Here is a 13,159-nt window from a genome sequence, read left to right on the forward strand (position 1 = left end):
TCTGCCTGAAGGTAACAGATCATATTGATTATGCAGAATATGTGACAGGTCATTTAGAATCCTATGAACTAGCCTAATTACAGAGCCTTCATAGATGGACTGAAGGGAAGGATAACCTTTCTTGCCCATCACTTTCATAGCTGTTTTTACCATGTTCTAAATCTTGGACTTTAGCTGAACTGTAAGAGTACTGTACCACACTGCCATACCATATTTGATGATGCTCTCCAGCACAGCAGAGTAAAATATGAACATCATATCGGTGCTCACACCAAACAGTCTAAGTCTGTGGAGGAAATGCAGTCTCTGAACCAACCTCCCACACAAAAAGTCCACATGTTCACTCCATTTCAGGTAGCAGTTTATCTGCATCCCCAGATTTTTAAAAGTACACACCTGCTCAATAACACTGTCAATTGGGTGGCATGGTGGTGTAAGTGGTTAGCACGGTTGCCTCACAACAAGAAGGTTCTGGGTTCGAACCCAGCAGCTGGTGAGGGCTTTTCTGTGTGGAGTTTGCATGTTCTCCCCATGTCTGTGTAGGTTTCCTCTGGGTGCTCCAGTTTCCCCCACAGTTCAAAGACGTGTGGTTAGGTTAATATGGGACAGCCTTGGGCTGAGGTGCCTAACTCCCAACTGCTCCCTGGGTTCTGTTAGCGTGGCTGCCCACTGCTCTGGGTGTGTGTGTGCATCAGAGCTTTACATTAACTTTTTTGCTCACCGGCCACTGTGGCTAGTGGTCACTAGCCATTTAGCCTTTTCACTAGCCACAATTTTGTTGCCAGGAAATCACAGTTTTTTTTCTTCACCATGATACGTTAAAGTTCGGAAGATCTAGATTTAATTATGAATGGCAGCATATAATGTATCCCTACAGTAGCACTCAAGTATTCAGTGCTGTTAAGGGAGCTCCCTATATGAAAACATGCAACCAGTTCAGACAAAAATATAAACAGAGTATTCTGTTTATTGAACTCAAATTCAAGCCCCTTACAATATGAAATATCGTATAAAATGAAAAATAATATTCAGTACAACTGAACTGATTCTAATATTAAAAGCCCAATTCAAAACATTTATCATTGAAAAACATTTGATGTTTTGATATGCAAGTATTGTATATTATCAAGTATTATTATGTATTATCTATTAATAGTGTGTGTGTGTGTGTGTGTGTGTGTGCGTGTGTGTGTGTGTGTGAACATGTGTAGAGAGAGACATTAAATGTCCTCATTACATTCATCATCAGATGAGTCTGAATGGTCCATGAAAAATGGTCTTCATGACCTGAGGCTTCCAGCAGGCCATAAGTTGATAGCTGGGGCGGGATCAACTTCTTTCCAATCGCGTGAACGTTTCTAAACAGCAGCTCCTATTATGGAGCTGATATTGAAAAATCCCACCAGTGGCTGGATAAAGCTGGACTGAAAGATGGCACAGAGGCACTAATCATAGCTGCACAGGAACAGGCCCAAAGCACAAGATCAATAGAAGCCGGGGTCTATCACATGAGGCAAGACCCCAGGTGCAGACTGTGCAAAGATGCCCTCGAGACAATCCAGCACATAACAGCAGGGTGTAAGACACTAGCAGGAAGAGTGTACATGGAACGCCATAACCAAGTGGCTGGTATAGTATACAGAAACATCTGTGCCGAGTATGGACTAGAAGTCCCAAGGTCAAAGTGGGACACACCTCCGAAGGTGGTTGAGAATGACCAAGCTAAGATCCTGTGGGATTTCCAGATACAGATGGACAAACTGGGAATGGCTAACCAACCGGACATGGTAGTGGTGGACAAACGGGAGAACAAGGCTGTGGTGGTAGACATGGCAATACCAAGTGACAATAACATCAGGAAAAAGGAACTTGAGAAGCTCAAGAAGTATCAAGGGCTGAAAGAAGAGTGAGAAAAGATGTGGGAGATTAACACAACAGTGGTCCCCATGGTGATAGGAGCTCCTGATGCAGTGACCCCCAAACTGGGAGAGTGGCTTCAACAGATCCCAGGAACAACATCCGAGATCTCTGTCCAGAAAAGTGCAGTCCTATGAACAGCTAAGATACTGCACAGGATCCTTAAACTCCCAGGCCTCTGGTAGAGGACCCAAGCTTGAGGAAAAAAAGACCACCCAAAGGAGGGGTGAGTGGGGTATGTACAGTATATGCATATATATATATATATATATATATATATATATATATATATATATATATATATATATATATATATATATATATATATTAGAGGAATATGCTGCCATCCAGATGACATCTTGCTTATTTCAGCAAGACAATGCCAAATCATATTCTTCATATATTACAATTGTATGCTTCCATAGTAAAAGAGTCCAGGTGCTAAACTGGCCTGCCTCCAGTCCAGGTCTGTCTCCTGTTGAAAACATTTGGCATGTTATGAAGTACAAAATATGACAAAGGGGGCTCAAACTGTTGAGCAACTGAAATTGTATATCAGGCAAGAATAGGACAACATTTCACTTCCAAAACTACAGTAATTGGTCTTGACAGTTTCCAAAAGTTTACAGAGTGTTTTTAAAAGTAGAGGTGATGCAACACATGCCCCTGTTCCAACTTTTTTTGAAATACGTTGCTGGCATCAAATTCAAAATGAGCATATAGTTTTCAGATAGATAGATAGATAGATAGATAGAGTCTCAGTTTCAAATAATAACATGCTGTTTTTATTTATGCACACATCCCAACTTATATGGAATTGGGGTTGTACTATACTTAGGAAAACAGGAAGTCAAAACTTCGGTCAAAACCACAATAGCAACATGACAATGAACCCAGGCTTGGTAATGAACTGGAACACAAGTATCATAGAGCAAATACCTTATGCTGAGCTATGGTAGCGTCTCGTCTCGTCTTCATCCGCTTATCCAGGGCCGGGTCGCGGAGGCAGCAGTCTGAGCATGGAAGCCCAAACTTCCTGTTAGGGTTTTGCTGGGATTCGAACCTGGTTCGTTGGTGTGATAATCCAGCAAACCCCCACTAGGCCACCAGGGGGATGACTCAAATGCAGAGGCGTGAGGCGGAAGTAGAAAAAGAATCAAAAGGTTTATTTAAACTATATACACTATATACAGGGCAAAACAAAAGACAAAAAAAACCAAAGAGTATAATCCAAAAGAAAAGCAAAGTGCAAAAATTCAAAAGCTAAGAAGATCAAAAAACACAGTACAAAGGAAACTGGAGATAAACATAACAGCACAAAGACTCCGTGACAAGAGGACTGAACTCAGGGGTATAAATAGACAAACTAATTAAGGACACAGGTGAAGATAATTAGGCAATTAACACAAACACAAAACACAGGAACAGTGGCGGCCTCTAGAGGCCAAAATAAACACGACATGAAAAGGAAATAACAGCGGCCTCTAGAGGCCAAAACAGTCCTAGTCCTAACAGGACTCCCCCCTCTAGGAGCGTCTCCTGACGTTCCCAGGGCGATCCGGATGGGCCGAACGGAAGTCCCGACATAGTTCTTTATCAAGGACATCCCGAGCAGGAACCCAGCAGCGCTCCTCAGGACCATAGCCCTCCCAGTCCACCAGATATTGCAACCCGCCGCGGACCCGGCGGGAGTCAAGCAGGCGATTCACAGTGAACACAGTCTGCCCCTGGAAGATGCGGGGGGGTGGGGGGTTCCTAGGGGCAGGGGCATACGTAGACGTCAGTACGGGCCGTAACAGGGAAACATGGAAAGTGGGGTTGATCCTCAGAGTCCGGGGCAACTGGAGCCGGTAGGAGACAGGGTTCACCCTGCGCACCACCTTGAAGGGGCCAATGTAGCGAGGAGCAAGCTTGCGGTTCTCCACCCGCAGTGGAAGGTCCTTAGTGGACAGCCAAACCCGCTGCCCAGGGCGGAAAGCGTGTGCAGGTCTTCTATGGCGGTTGGCCTGAGTCTGGTTGGTTCTGGAGGTCTGTATGAGGGTCTTCCTGACCTTGCTCCAGGTCTTGCGACACCGTCTCACATATTGGTTGACCGAGGGCACCCCCGCGTCCTCCTCCTGGTCTGGGAACAGAGGTGGCTGGAACCCGAATTGGCACTGGAATGGCGACAGCTTGGTGGCCGATGACTGCAGGGTGTTGTGGGCATACTCCGCCCATGGCAGCCAGGTGCTCCACGATGTCGGGTTATCCATAGCCAGGCCTCGCAGGGTGGTTTCCAGGTCCTGGTTGAGCCTCTCCGTCTGACCATTGGACTGTGGGTGAAACCCAGAGGAGAGGCTGGCAGTGGCTCCGATGACCTTGCAGAACCCGTGCCACACTCGGGAGGAGAACTGGGGCCCTCGGTCTGAGACGATGTCCTGTGGAAGACCAAAGACTCGGAAGACATGATTAAACAAAAGTTTCGCAGTTTCAAGAGCAGAGGGGAGTTTGCACAGTGGTATGAAGCGGCAGGCCTTGGAGAATCTGTCAACTAAGACCAAAATGACCGTGTTACCTTGTGACTCAGGGAGACCCGTGATAAAGTCGACTGCCACGTGGGACCAGGGACGCCGGGGAATGGTCAGAGGATGCAGGAGACCCTGGGGACGCTGTCGTGGGTTCTTGGTTCTGGTGCAAACCTCACAGGACAGGACAAATGACCTTACTTCCTTCTCCATGTTAGGCCACCAGAAGCGTCTTTTCAGGAAGTCCAGGGTCCTCCGAGCTCCCGGGTGGGCGGTGAGAGGGGAAGAGTGACCCCACTGGAGAACCTTGGCCCGGGCTTGATGTGGGACGTACAAGAGGCCTGGTGGCCCCGTCCCAGGACCGGGGTCCTGGCGTTGGGCTCGTCGGACAGCCTCCTCAATACCCCAGCGGACAGGGGCCACAATCCGGGACACAGGGATAATAGGCCCGACTTCATTCTCCCTGTTAGTGGCAGAGAACAGTCTGGACAGTGCGTCAGGTTTGGTGTTCTTGGAGCCGGGGCGGTATGAGAGGGTGAAGTCAAACCGACTGAAAAACAGGGCCCACCTAGCCTGTCGAGGGTTCAGTCTCTTGGCTTGCTGGAGGTACTCCAGGTTCTTGTGGTCAGTCCAAACCAGGAATGGATGTTGTGCTCCCTCCAGCCAGTGCCTCCACTCCTCAAGGGCCAGTTTGACCGCTAGCAGTTCTCGATCCCCCACATCGTACCGGGACTCAGCAGGACTCAGGCGGTGGGAGAAGTAAGCGCAGGGGTGCAGCTTTCCTTCCGAACGTTGAGAGAGCACCGCGCCGACACCACTGTCCGAGGCGTCCACCTCCACGATGAATGGTTGGGAGGTGTCCGGGAGAACCAGAATGGGTGCCGTGCAGAAGCGGTCCTTGAGGTCTTTGAACGCCTTTTCTGCCTGAGGAGACCAGCCATAAGATCCACCTGTCCCTTTGGTGAGGTCTGACATGGGTGCTGCCACAGAACTGAAGTTCCTGATGAACTTGCGGTAGAAGTTAGCGAATCCTAAGAACCGCTGAACCTCCTTAACGGACTTGGGAGTAGGCCAATCCCGGACGGCCAGGGTCTTGGCAGGGTCCATTTGGAGTTGGCCTGTCCGTACAATAAATCCCAGAAAGGAGACCTCGGGAACATGAAATTCGCATTTCTGGGCCTTGGCGAACAGATTGTTCTGTAGCAGCCTCTGGAGAACCTGGCGGACATGGTGGCGGTGCTCCTGCACGGTCTTGGAAAAGATAAGGATGTCGTCGAGGTAGACAAAAACGTATAGGTTAATCATGTCCCTTAAGACGTCGTTGATTAGGGCCTGAAAAACAGCTGGTGCGTTGGTGAGTCCGAAGGGCATCACCTGGTATTCGTAGTGCCCAGACGGGGTGTTAAAGGCAGTCTTCCACTCGTCTCCCTGTCGGATACGGATGAGGTGGTATGCGTTCCGTAGGTCCAACTTGGTGAAGACGGTGGCGCCTTGGAGCAGGTCGAAAGCAGTGGACATCAGCGGAAGGGGATATCGGTTGCGCACAGTAATCTTGTTCAGGCCCCTGTAGTCAATACATGGTCGAAGCCCCCCATCCTTCTTGCCGACAAAGAAGAAGCCGGCACCAGCAGGTGAGGTGGAGGGTCGAATGAACCCAGAGACCAGGGCGTCTTTGAGGTATTCCTCCATAGCCTTGCGTTCTGGCTGAGAGAGGGAAAACAGTCTGCCACGAGGAGGGGTAGTCCCAGGGAGCAAGTCGATGGCACAGTCGTAGGCCCGGTGCGGAGGAAGAACGGCGGCCCTGCTCTTGCTGAATACCTCCTTGAGATCCCAGTACTCTGTGGGAACTTGAGATAACTCGGTGAGATCAGGGGGCTCGGCAGGAGACACAGGAGAGCTAGAGAGCAGACAAGAGGCATGGCATGCAGGGCCCCATTCCACAACCTGGCTTGTTACCCAGTCTATGCGAGGGTTGTGGCGAGTAAGCCAAGGAAGGCCTAGAATAACTGGGAACTCAGGTGAAGGAATCAGGTGCAGGGATATTTCTTCCTTGTGACCTTGAGACTGGAGGAAAACTGGAGAAGTAACTTGGGTGACTCTTCCATCACCTAACGCTTGGCCATCGAGGGCAGACACAGACAGTGGGACTTCAAGAGGTGCAGTCGGAATATTGATGCTTTGGGCGAAGTGAATATCCATAAAGTTCCCAGCCGCCCCTGAGTCTATCAAAGCTTGACAAGAGTGGACAGACTCACCCCAGGAGATGGAGACCGGGATGTAGATTCCTTGGCCAGGGAGTCCGGGAGAGAGGGTAGGCCCCGTCACAACCCTCCCTCGGCTGGACGGGGCGGTCCTTTTCCCAAGAGTTCGGGACATGATGCTCGGAAGTGACCAGGCTTGCCACAGTAGATGCAGCACTTGTCCCTCCTTCTGCGCTCCCTCTCAGATGCGGAGAGGCGAGTACGACCCACTTGCATGGGTTCTGGACAGTCACTGAAGGAGGTAGACGGTCTCCAGGTAGAGGTAGGGAGGCTGGGGGGGCTCAAGGCTTGGTGGCGTTCTCTCATCCTGTTGTCCAGACGAATAGCATGTGAGATGAGGGTTTCGAGGTCACTTGGGCATCCAATAGAGGCCAGACCGTCCTTGATGGGGTCAGACAGACCATGGTGGAAGGCTGACACCAGGGCAGTCTCGTTCCATCCACTTACTGCTGCGAGTGTTCGGAACGAGATGGCGTAATCTGCGACGCTTCCTCCTTGCCGGATGGACATGAGCTTTCGGGCTGCGTCGGTACTGATGTCTGCCTGATCGAAGACCCGAAGCATCTCTTCAGAAAACAGCTGGAAATCAAAGCACTCAGGTCCCTGTCTTTGCCAGATAGCAGTAGCCCAGGCTCGCGCCTTACCAGCTAATAAGGTTATCACAAAGGCAATCTTGCGGCGATCCGTAGTGTAGGTGGTAGGCTGAAGCTCAAAGGTGAGTTGACACTGGGTAAGGAACTCTCGGCACTCACTGTGCTTGCCGTCATACCTCTGTGGTGCAGGAAGGCTGGGTTCGCGAGGTGAAGAAGGCAGCATTGCAGGAGGCACTGGAGCAGGAGTGGGAGCTGGATCAGGAGCAGGAACTGGATCAGGAGCAGGAGATGCAGGCAGAGATGTCAGCTGTGCCAGGGTTTTCCCAATTTGCTGAAGCAGTTCCTCGTGGCGAGCGAGGGCCTCACGTTGGCTGGTGAGCGTACGTCCATGAGCGTCCATGGTCGCTCCGAAGCGTGTCAAAGCTGCCATAATTCCCTGAAGGTTGGCCGGGTAGACAGTTGAAGCAGCCTCTGCTGAGTCGGTCATGACGGAGTCTTTTCTGTTAGGGTTTTGCTGGGATTCGAACCTGGTTCGTTGGTGTGATAATCCAGCAAACCCCCACTAGGCCACCAGGGGGATGACTCAAATGCAGAGGCGTGAGGCGGAAGTAGAAAAAGAATCAAAAGGTTTATTTAAACTATATACACTATATACAGGGCAAAACAAAAGACAAAAAAAACCAAAGAGTATAATCCAAAAGAAAAGCAAAGTGCAAAAATTCAAAAGCTAAGAAGATCAAAAAACACAGTACAAAGGAAACTGGAGATAAACATAACAGCACAAAGACTCCGTGACAAGAGGACTGAACTCAGGGGTATAAATAGACAAACTAATTAAGGACACAGGTGAAGATAATTAGGCAATTAACACAAACACAAAACACAGGAACAGTGGCGGCCTCTAGAGGCCAAAATAAACACGACATGAAAAGGAAATAACAGCGGCCTCTAGAGGCCAAAACAGTCCTAGTCCTAACACTTCCCTCTCCCCAGACACCTTGCCCAGCTCCTTGGGAAGAACACCGAGGTGTTCCCAGGCCAGCCGAGAGACATAGTCCCTCCAGCATGTCCTGGGTCTTCCCCGGGGCCTCCTCCCAGGGGGACATGCCTGGAACACCTCCCCAGGGAGGCGTCCAGGAGGCATCTGAAAAAGATGCCCGAGCCACCTCAGCTGATTCCTCTCGATGTGGAGGAGCAGCAGCTCTACTCTGAGCTCCTCCCGAGTGACTGTGCTTCTCACCCTATCTCTAAGGGAGCGCCCAGCCACCCTGCGAAGGAAACTCATTTTGGCCACTTGTATCTGCGATCTTGTTCTTTCGGTCATTACCCAAAGCTCATGACCATAGGTGAGAGTCGGAACGTAGATCAACTGGTAAATCGAGAGCTTCGCCTTTTGACTCAGCTCCTTCTTCACCACAATGGACCGGTAAAGCGACCGCATCACTGTGGAGGCTGCACCGATCCACCTGTCGATTTCACGCTCCATCCTTCCCTCACTCGTGAACAAGATCCCGAGATACTTAAACTCCTCCACTTGAGGCAGGACTTCTCCACCAACCTAGAGAGGGCAAGCCACCCTTTTCTGGTCGAGAACCATGGCCTCGGACTTGGAGGTGCTGATTCTCATCCCAGCCACTTCACACTTGACTGCAAACTGCCCCAGTGCATGCTGAAGGTTCTGGTTTGCAGAAGCCAACAGGACAACATCATCCGCAAAAAGCAGAGATGGAATCCTGTGGTTCCCAAACAGGATTCCTTCCGGCCCCTGGCTGTGCCTAGAAATTCTGTCCATAAAAATTATGAACAGCACCGGTGACAAAGAGCAGCCCTGCCAGAGTCCAACATGCACTGGGAACAGGTCTGACTTACTGCTGGCAATGCGAATCAGATTCCTGCTCCGTTCGTACATGGACTGGACAGCCCTTAGCAAAGAGCCCCGAACCCCATACTCCCAAAGCACCCCCCCACAGAATACCATGAGGGACACGGTCGAATGCCTTCTCCAGATCCACAAAACACACGTGGACTGGTTGGGCAAACTCCCATGAACCCTCGAGCACCCTATGAAGGGTATAGAGCTGGTCCGGGGTTCCATGACCAGGACAAAAACTGCATTGTTCCTCCTGGATCTGAGGTTCGACTATCGGCTGAATTCTCCTCTCCAGTACCCTGGAGTAAACCTTCCCGGGGAGGCTGAAAAATGTGATTCCCCTATAATTGGAGCACACTCTCCGGTCCAATTTCTTAAAAAGAGGGACCACCACCCCAGTCTGCCATTCCAGAGGCACTGTCCCCAACTGCCATGTGATGTTGCAGAGGCGTGTCAGCCAAGACAGCCCCACAACATCCAGAGACTTGAGATACTCAGGGCAGATCTCATCCACCCCCGGTGCCTTGCCACCGAGGAGCTTGCAAACCACCAGTGACTTCGGCTTGTGTAATGGACGAGTCCACCTCTGAGTCATCAGCCTCCGCTTCCTCAATGGAAGACGTGACTGTGGGATTGAGGAGATCATCAAAGTATTCCTTCCACCACCTGACAATGTCCCCAGTCGAGGTCAACAGCTCCCCACCCGCACTGTAAACAGTGTTGGCAGAGTACTACTTCCCTCTCCTGAGGCGCCGGACGGTTTGCCAGAATTTCTTCAAGGCTGACCGATAGTCCTCCTCCATGGCCTCACCAAACTCCTCCCAATTCCGAGTTTTTGCCTCCGCAACTGCCCGAGCTGCGGCACGCCTGCCCTGCTGATACCCGTCAGCTGCCTCAGGAGTCCCGGAGGCCAACATGGCCCAATAGGACTCCTTCTTCAGCTTGATGGCATCCCTTACTTCCGGTGTCTATCACCGGGTTCGGGGATTGCCGCCACGACAGGTACCGGAGACCTTGCGGCCACAGCTCCGAACAGCTGGGTCAACAATGGAGGCAGAGAACATGGTCCACTCAGACTCAATGTCCCCTGCCTCCCTTGGAAGCTGAGAGAAGCTCTCCCGGAGGTGGGAGTTAAAGACCTCCCCGACAGAGTGCTTGGCCAGATGTTCCCAGCAGATCCTCACCACCCTACCTTTGCTATGGTAGCGTTTGTGCTTAAATGCAGTGGCTGTGATTGTGTGAGTAAATCCAGGTGTGCATAATTAGTATGATGGTGAACTTGAGTGAGACAGAGTTGATGATGGTTGCTGGGAACTGTAGTCTGTGTCGGCCACAACTGTAAGCTGTGGTGTGTTTTGGGAATCTGAGGCCAGAATGGTGCTGGCGTGACAATATACACTCTCCGGCCACTTTAATAGGAATGTGTTCTTGATCCTCAGATTCTTGTTCTTGGCTGGCAGGAGTGGAACCAAATGTGGTCTTCTGCTGTTGCATGCTGAGATGCAACAATCTGGTCATTTTCCTCTGACCTCTCTTATCAGCAAGGCGTTTCCACCCACAGAACTGTCGCGCTCTCAATGTTTTTTTGCTTTCATACCATTCTGTGTAAACTCTAGAGACTTGTGTGTGAAAATCCCAGGAAATCAGCAGTTTCTGAAATACTCAAACCAGTCCATCTGGCACCAACACCCATGCCACAGTGAAAGTCACAGAGATCACAATTTTTCACATTCTGATGTTTGAAGTGAACATTAACTGAAGCTCTTGATTTATAACTGCATGATTTTATGCATTGTGCTGCTGTCAAGGGATCAGCTGATTAGATAACTGTAGGTGTATGGACATACCTAATAAAGTAGCCAGTGTGTGTGTGTGTGTGTGTGTGTGTGTCTGTCTGTTATAGAAAAATAAATTAAGTTCAAGATACAAGTGTTGCAAAAATGTTTATGTAAATTGTACCTGCTGTCATCTGAAAAGATAAAAGACATTGCCAGTGGTTGGGAAGATTTCACAAATAGCAGTTGTGGTGAAAATGAAGGCGCTACCGAAAGTTCTCAGGGACAACATCATTAAACTCCAGTTAAATGGAAAAAGCTACAGAGCCATAACAAAGACCTTGTCAGTACAAGCACAACCCAGTCTGTAGAATTAGCTTGATAATATGCAGGAGGAAAGTTTTTGGACCCACTACTAATTGTCCTTGGACAAATCTACCACACAAGACTTTATAGTGCATGCCCAGAGTTATGGTAAGGACAGTAAGGGAGAAGCCAACAGTCACTCGAAGAGAGTTGCAAGATTGACTAGAGCCATAAACTGTTAACAGACATGTGATAAAGATCAGGCATCATCATTGATGCCTAACCTGCATCTGCTGCCCAATTTACACACTGCATTTTTGCATTGCAAATCAGGCAAGGGAAGTGCATTAAGGGAATTGCACAACCAAAATAACTTAAGAATCCTTGGTCCTGACTTGAATACCACTGAAGATTTATAAAAGACTTTAAAAATACAAGTCCAGCAGAGATGGATCCTCCTAACCATGTGAAATTGAAGTTGATTTACCAAGAAGACAGTGCAAACATGCTCTCTTTTTATAATATATTTTTTAAGCCCTTGACATGAATTGCCTTTGCAATAAAATAAATCTCCATAATAACCTAACGTGTGTAATTCTTAACTGAGCTCTTAACTGTGACTGCTTGTATGACATCATCTCTCCCCATCCACATGCTTCAGCGGGTTGGTTGCCAAGGAGTCACTCCAATATCTGCATGAACTGCTTTTTGCCCTGCATCTGCCTTTGGATTTACTTTTTGAATAGTCCAGTAAGGCCCTCGTATCTTTTCCATATATCATGTCTGTAAGGTTTTTTATTACAGCGGAACAGGATCTGTTTTTGTAATGCAGAATTTGGTAGTCTTATGTGGGCTATATACTTTAGGTGTTGAGATAGGTAGAAGTTACGGATTGGCATAGAATGAGTGAGGCAGAGTATGTCATTGTTAGAATATCTATAACGCCAGTCCACATCCTCTTCATCGGTGGCAGGTACATCTCTACAACTACTCCTATGGTGTCTTAATGGCACATTTACACGCTCAAACCCTTTACGTACAAGTTTTCTAAGAAAATTCATCCACGCAGTCTCTTCAGCCGACCCTCATTAAGAAAACAGGCTTGGATACTGTAGGCAAGACGACTGCGAACACAAGTAGTTAAAAATTTTACTCGTGTCAACAGTTTAACTCGACGATCTGCAAGTACTGTCTTAATCTTGTTCCACTTCTTGTGGGCTGAGACGATGCGTTGAATGGTAAATGCTGAATATTCTTCTACATTGGAGATGGTATGTCCAAGATAGGTGAAACTGGTTACATTCTCAATACATGTGTCTCTTATTTTAATAAGAGATCTGGATGCCTTAATTTCAGGAAGAACATTGAAACACATGTTTTTTTCTGTCGAAATGGTTAAACCAAATCTTGTGAACTCATCAAATACTTTAAGCATTTCGTTCAACTCAGATACACTTTTACAGAAGAGAACGACGTCATCTGCATAACTAACTTGAATAAGTTGAGTTTCTCCATTACAAGGACGTTCTTTACACTGGCTTCAGTTGGTACAAGTATATGGGATATTATACTTTAAAAGTACTCCAGGATTACATATCTCTTTACTAATTCGATGGACAACCTCAGACTGTTTACTTGTATTCTGCCTTTCGATTACCTTTTGCACTGGTCTGCTTGAGCACTGTGTTTGAAATGTTTATTAAAATCACAGACTGGACAGCAAACTCATGAACTCACAAGTCTCATCCATGTTATGCTTGCATTTAGAGGATACTTTATTGCGCAATCAACTAGCAGATAAGTAAGCTTCAGAAATAAAATCATTACAGCAGGTGATCATATAAACATGCAAATATTAAGTACACCACCACCAAAATTCAATCACGGTCACATCTGCATGGTAGCAAATCTAAAATCCAGTTGCAGTCCTTTT

This window comes from Neoarius graeffei, chromosome 10, assembly GCF_027579695.1.
Source record: "Neoarius graeffei isolate fNeoGra1 chromosome 10, fNeoGra1.pri, whole genome shotgun sequence".
Lineage (NCBI taxonomy): Eukaryota > Metazoa > Chordata > Actinopteri > Siluriformes > Ariidae > Neoarius > Neoarius graeffei.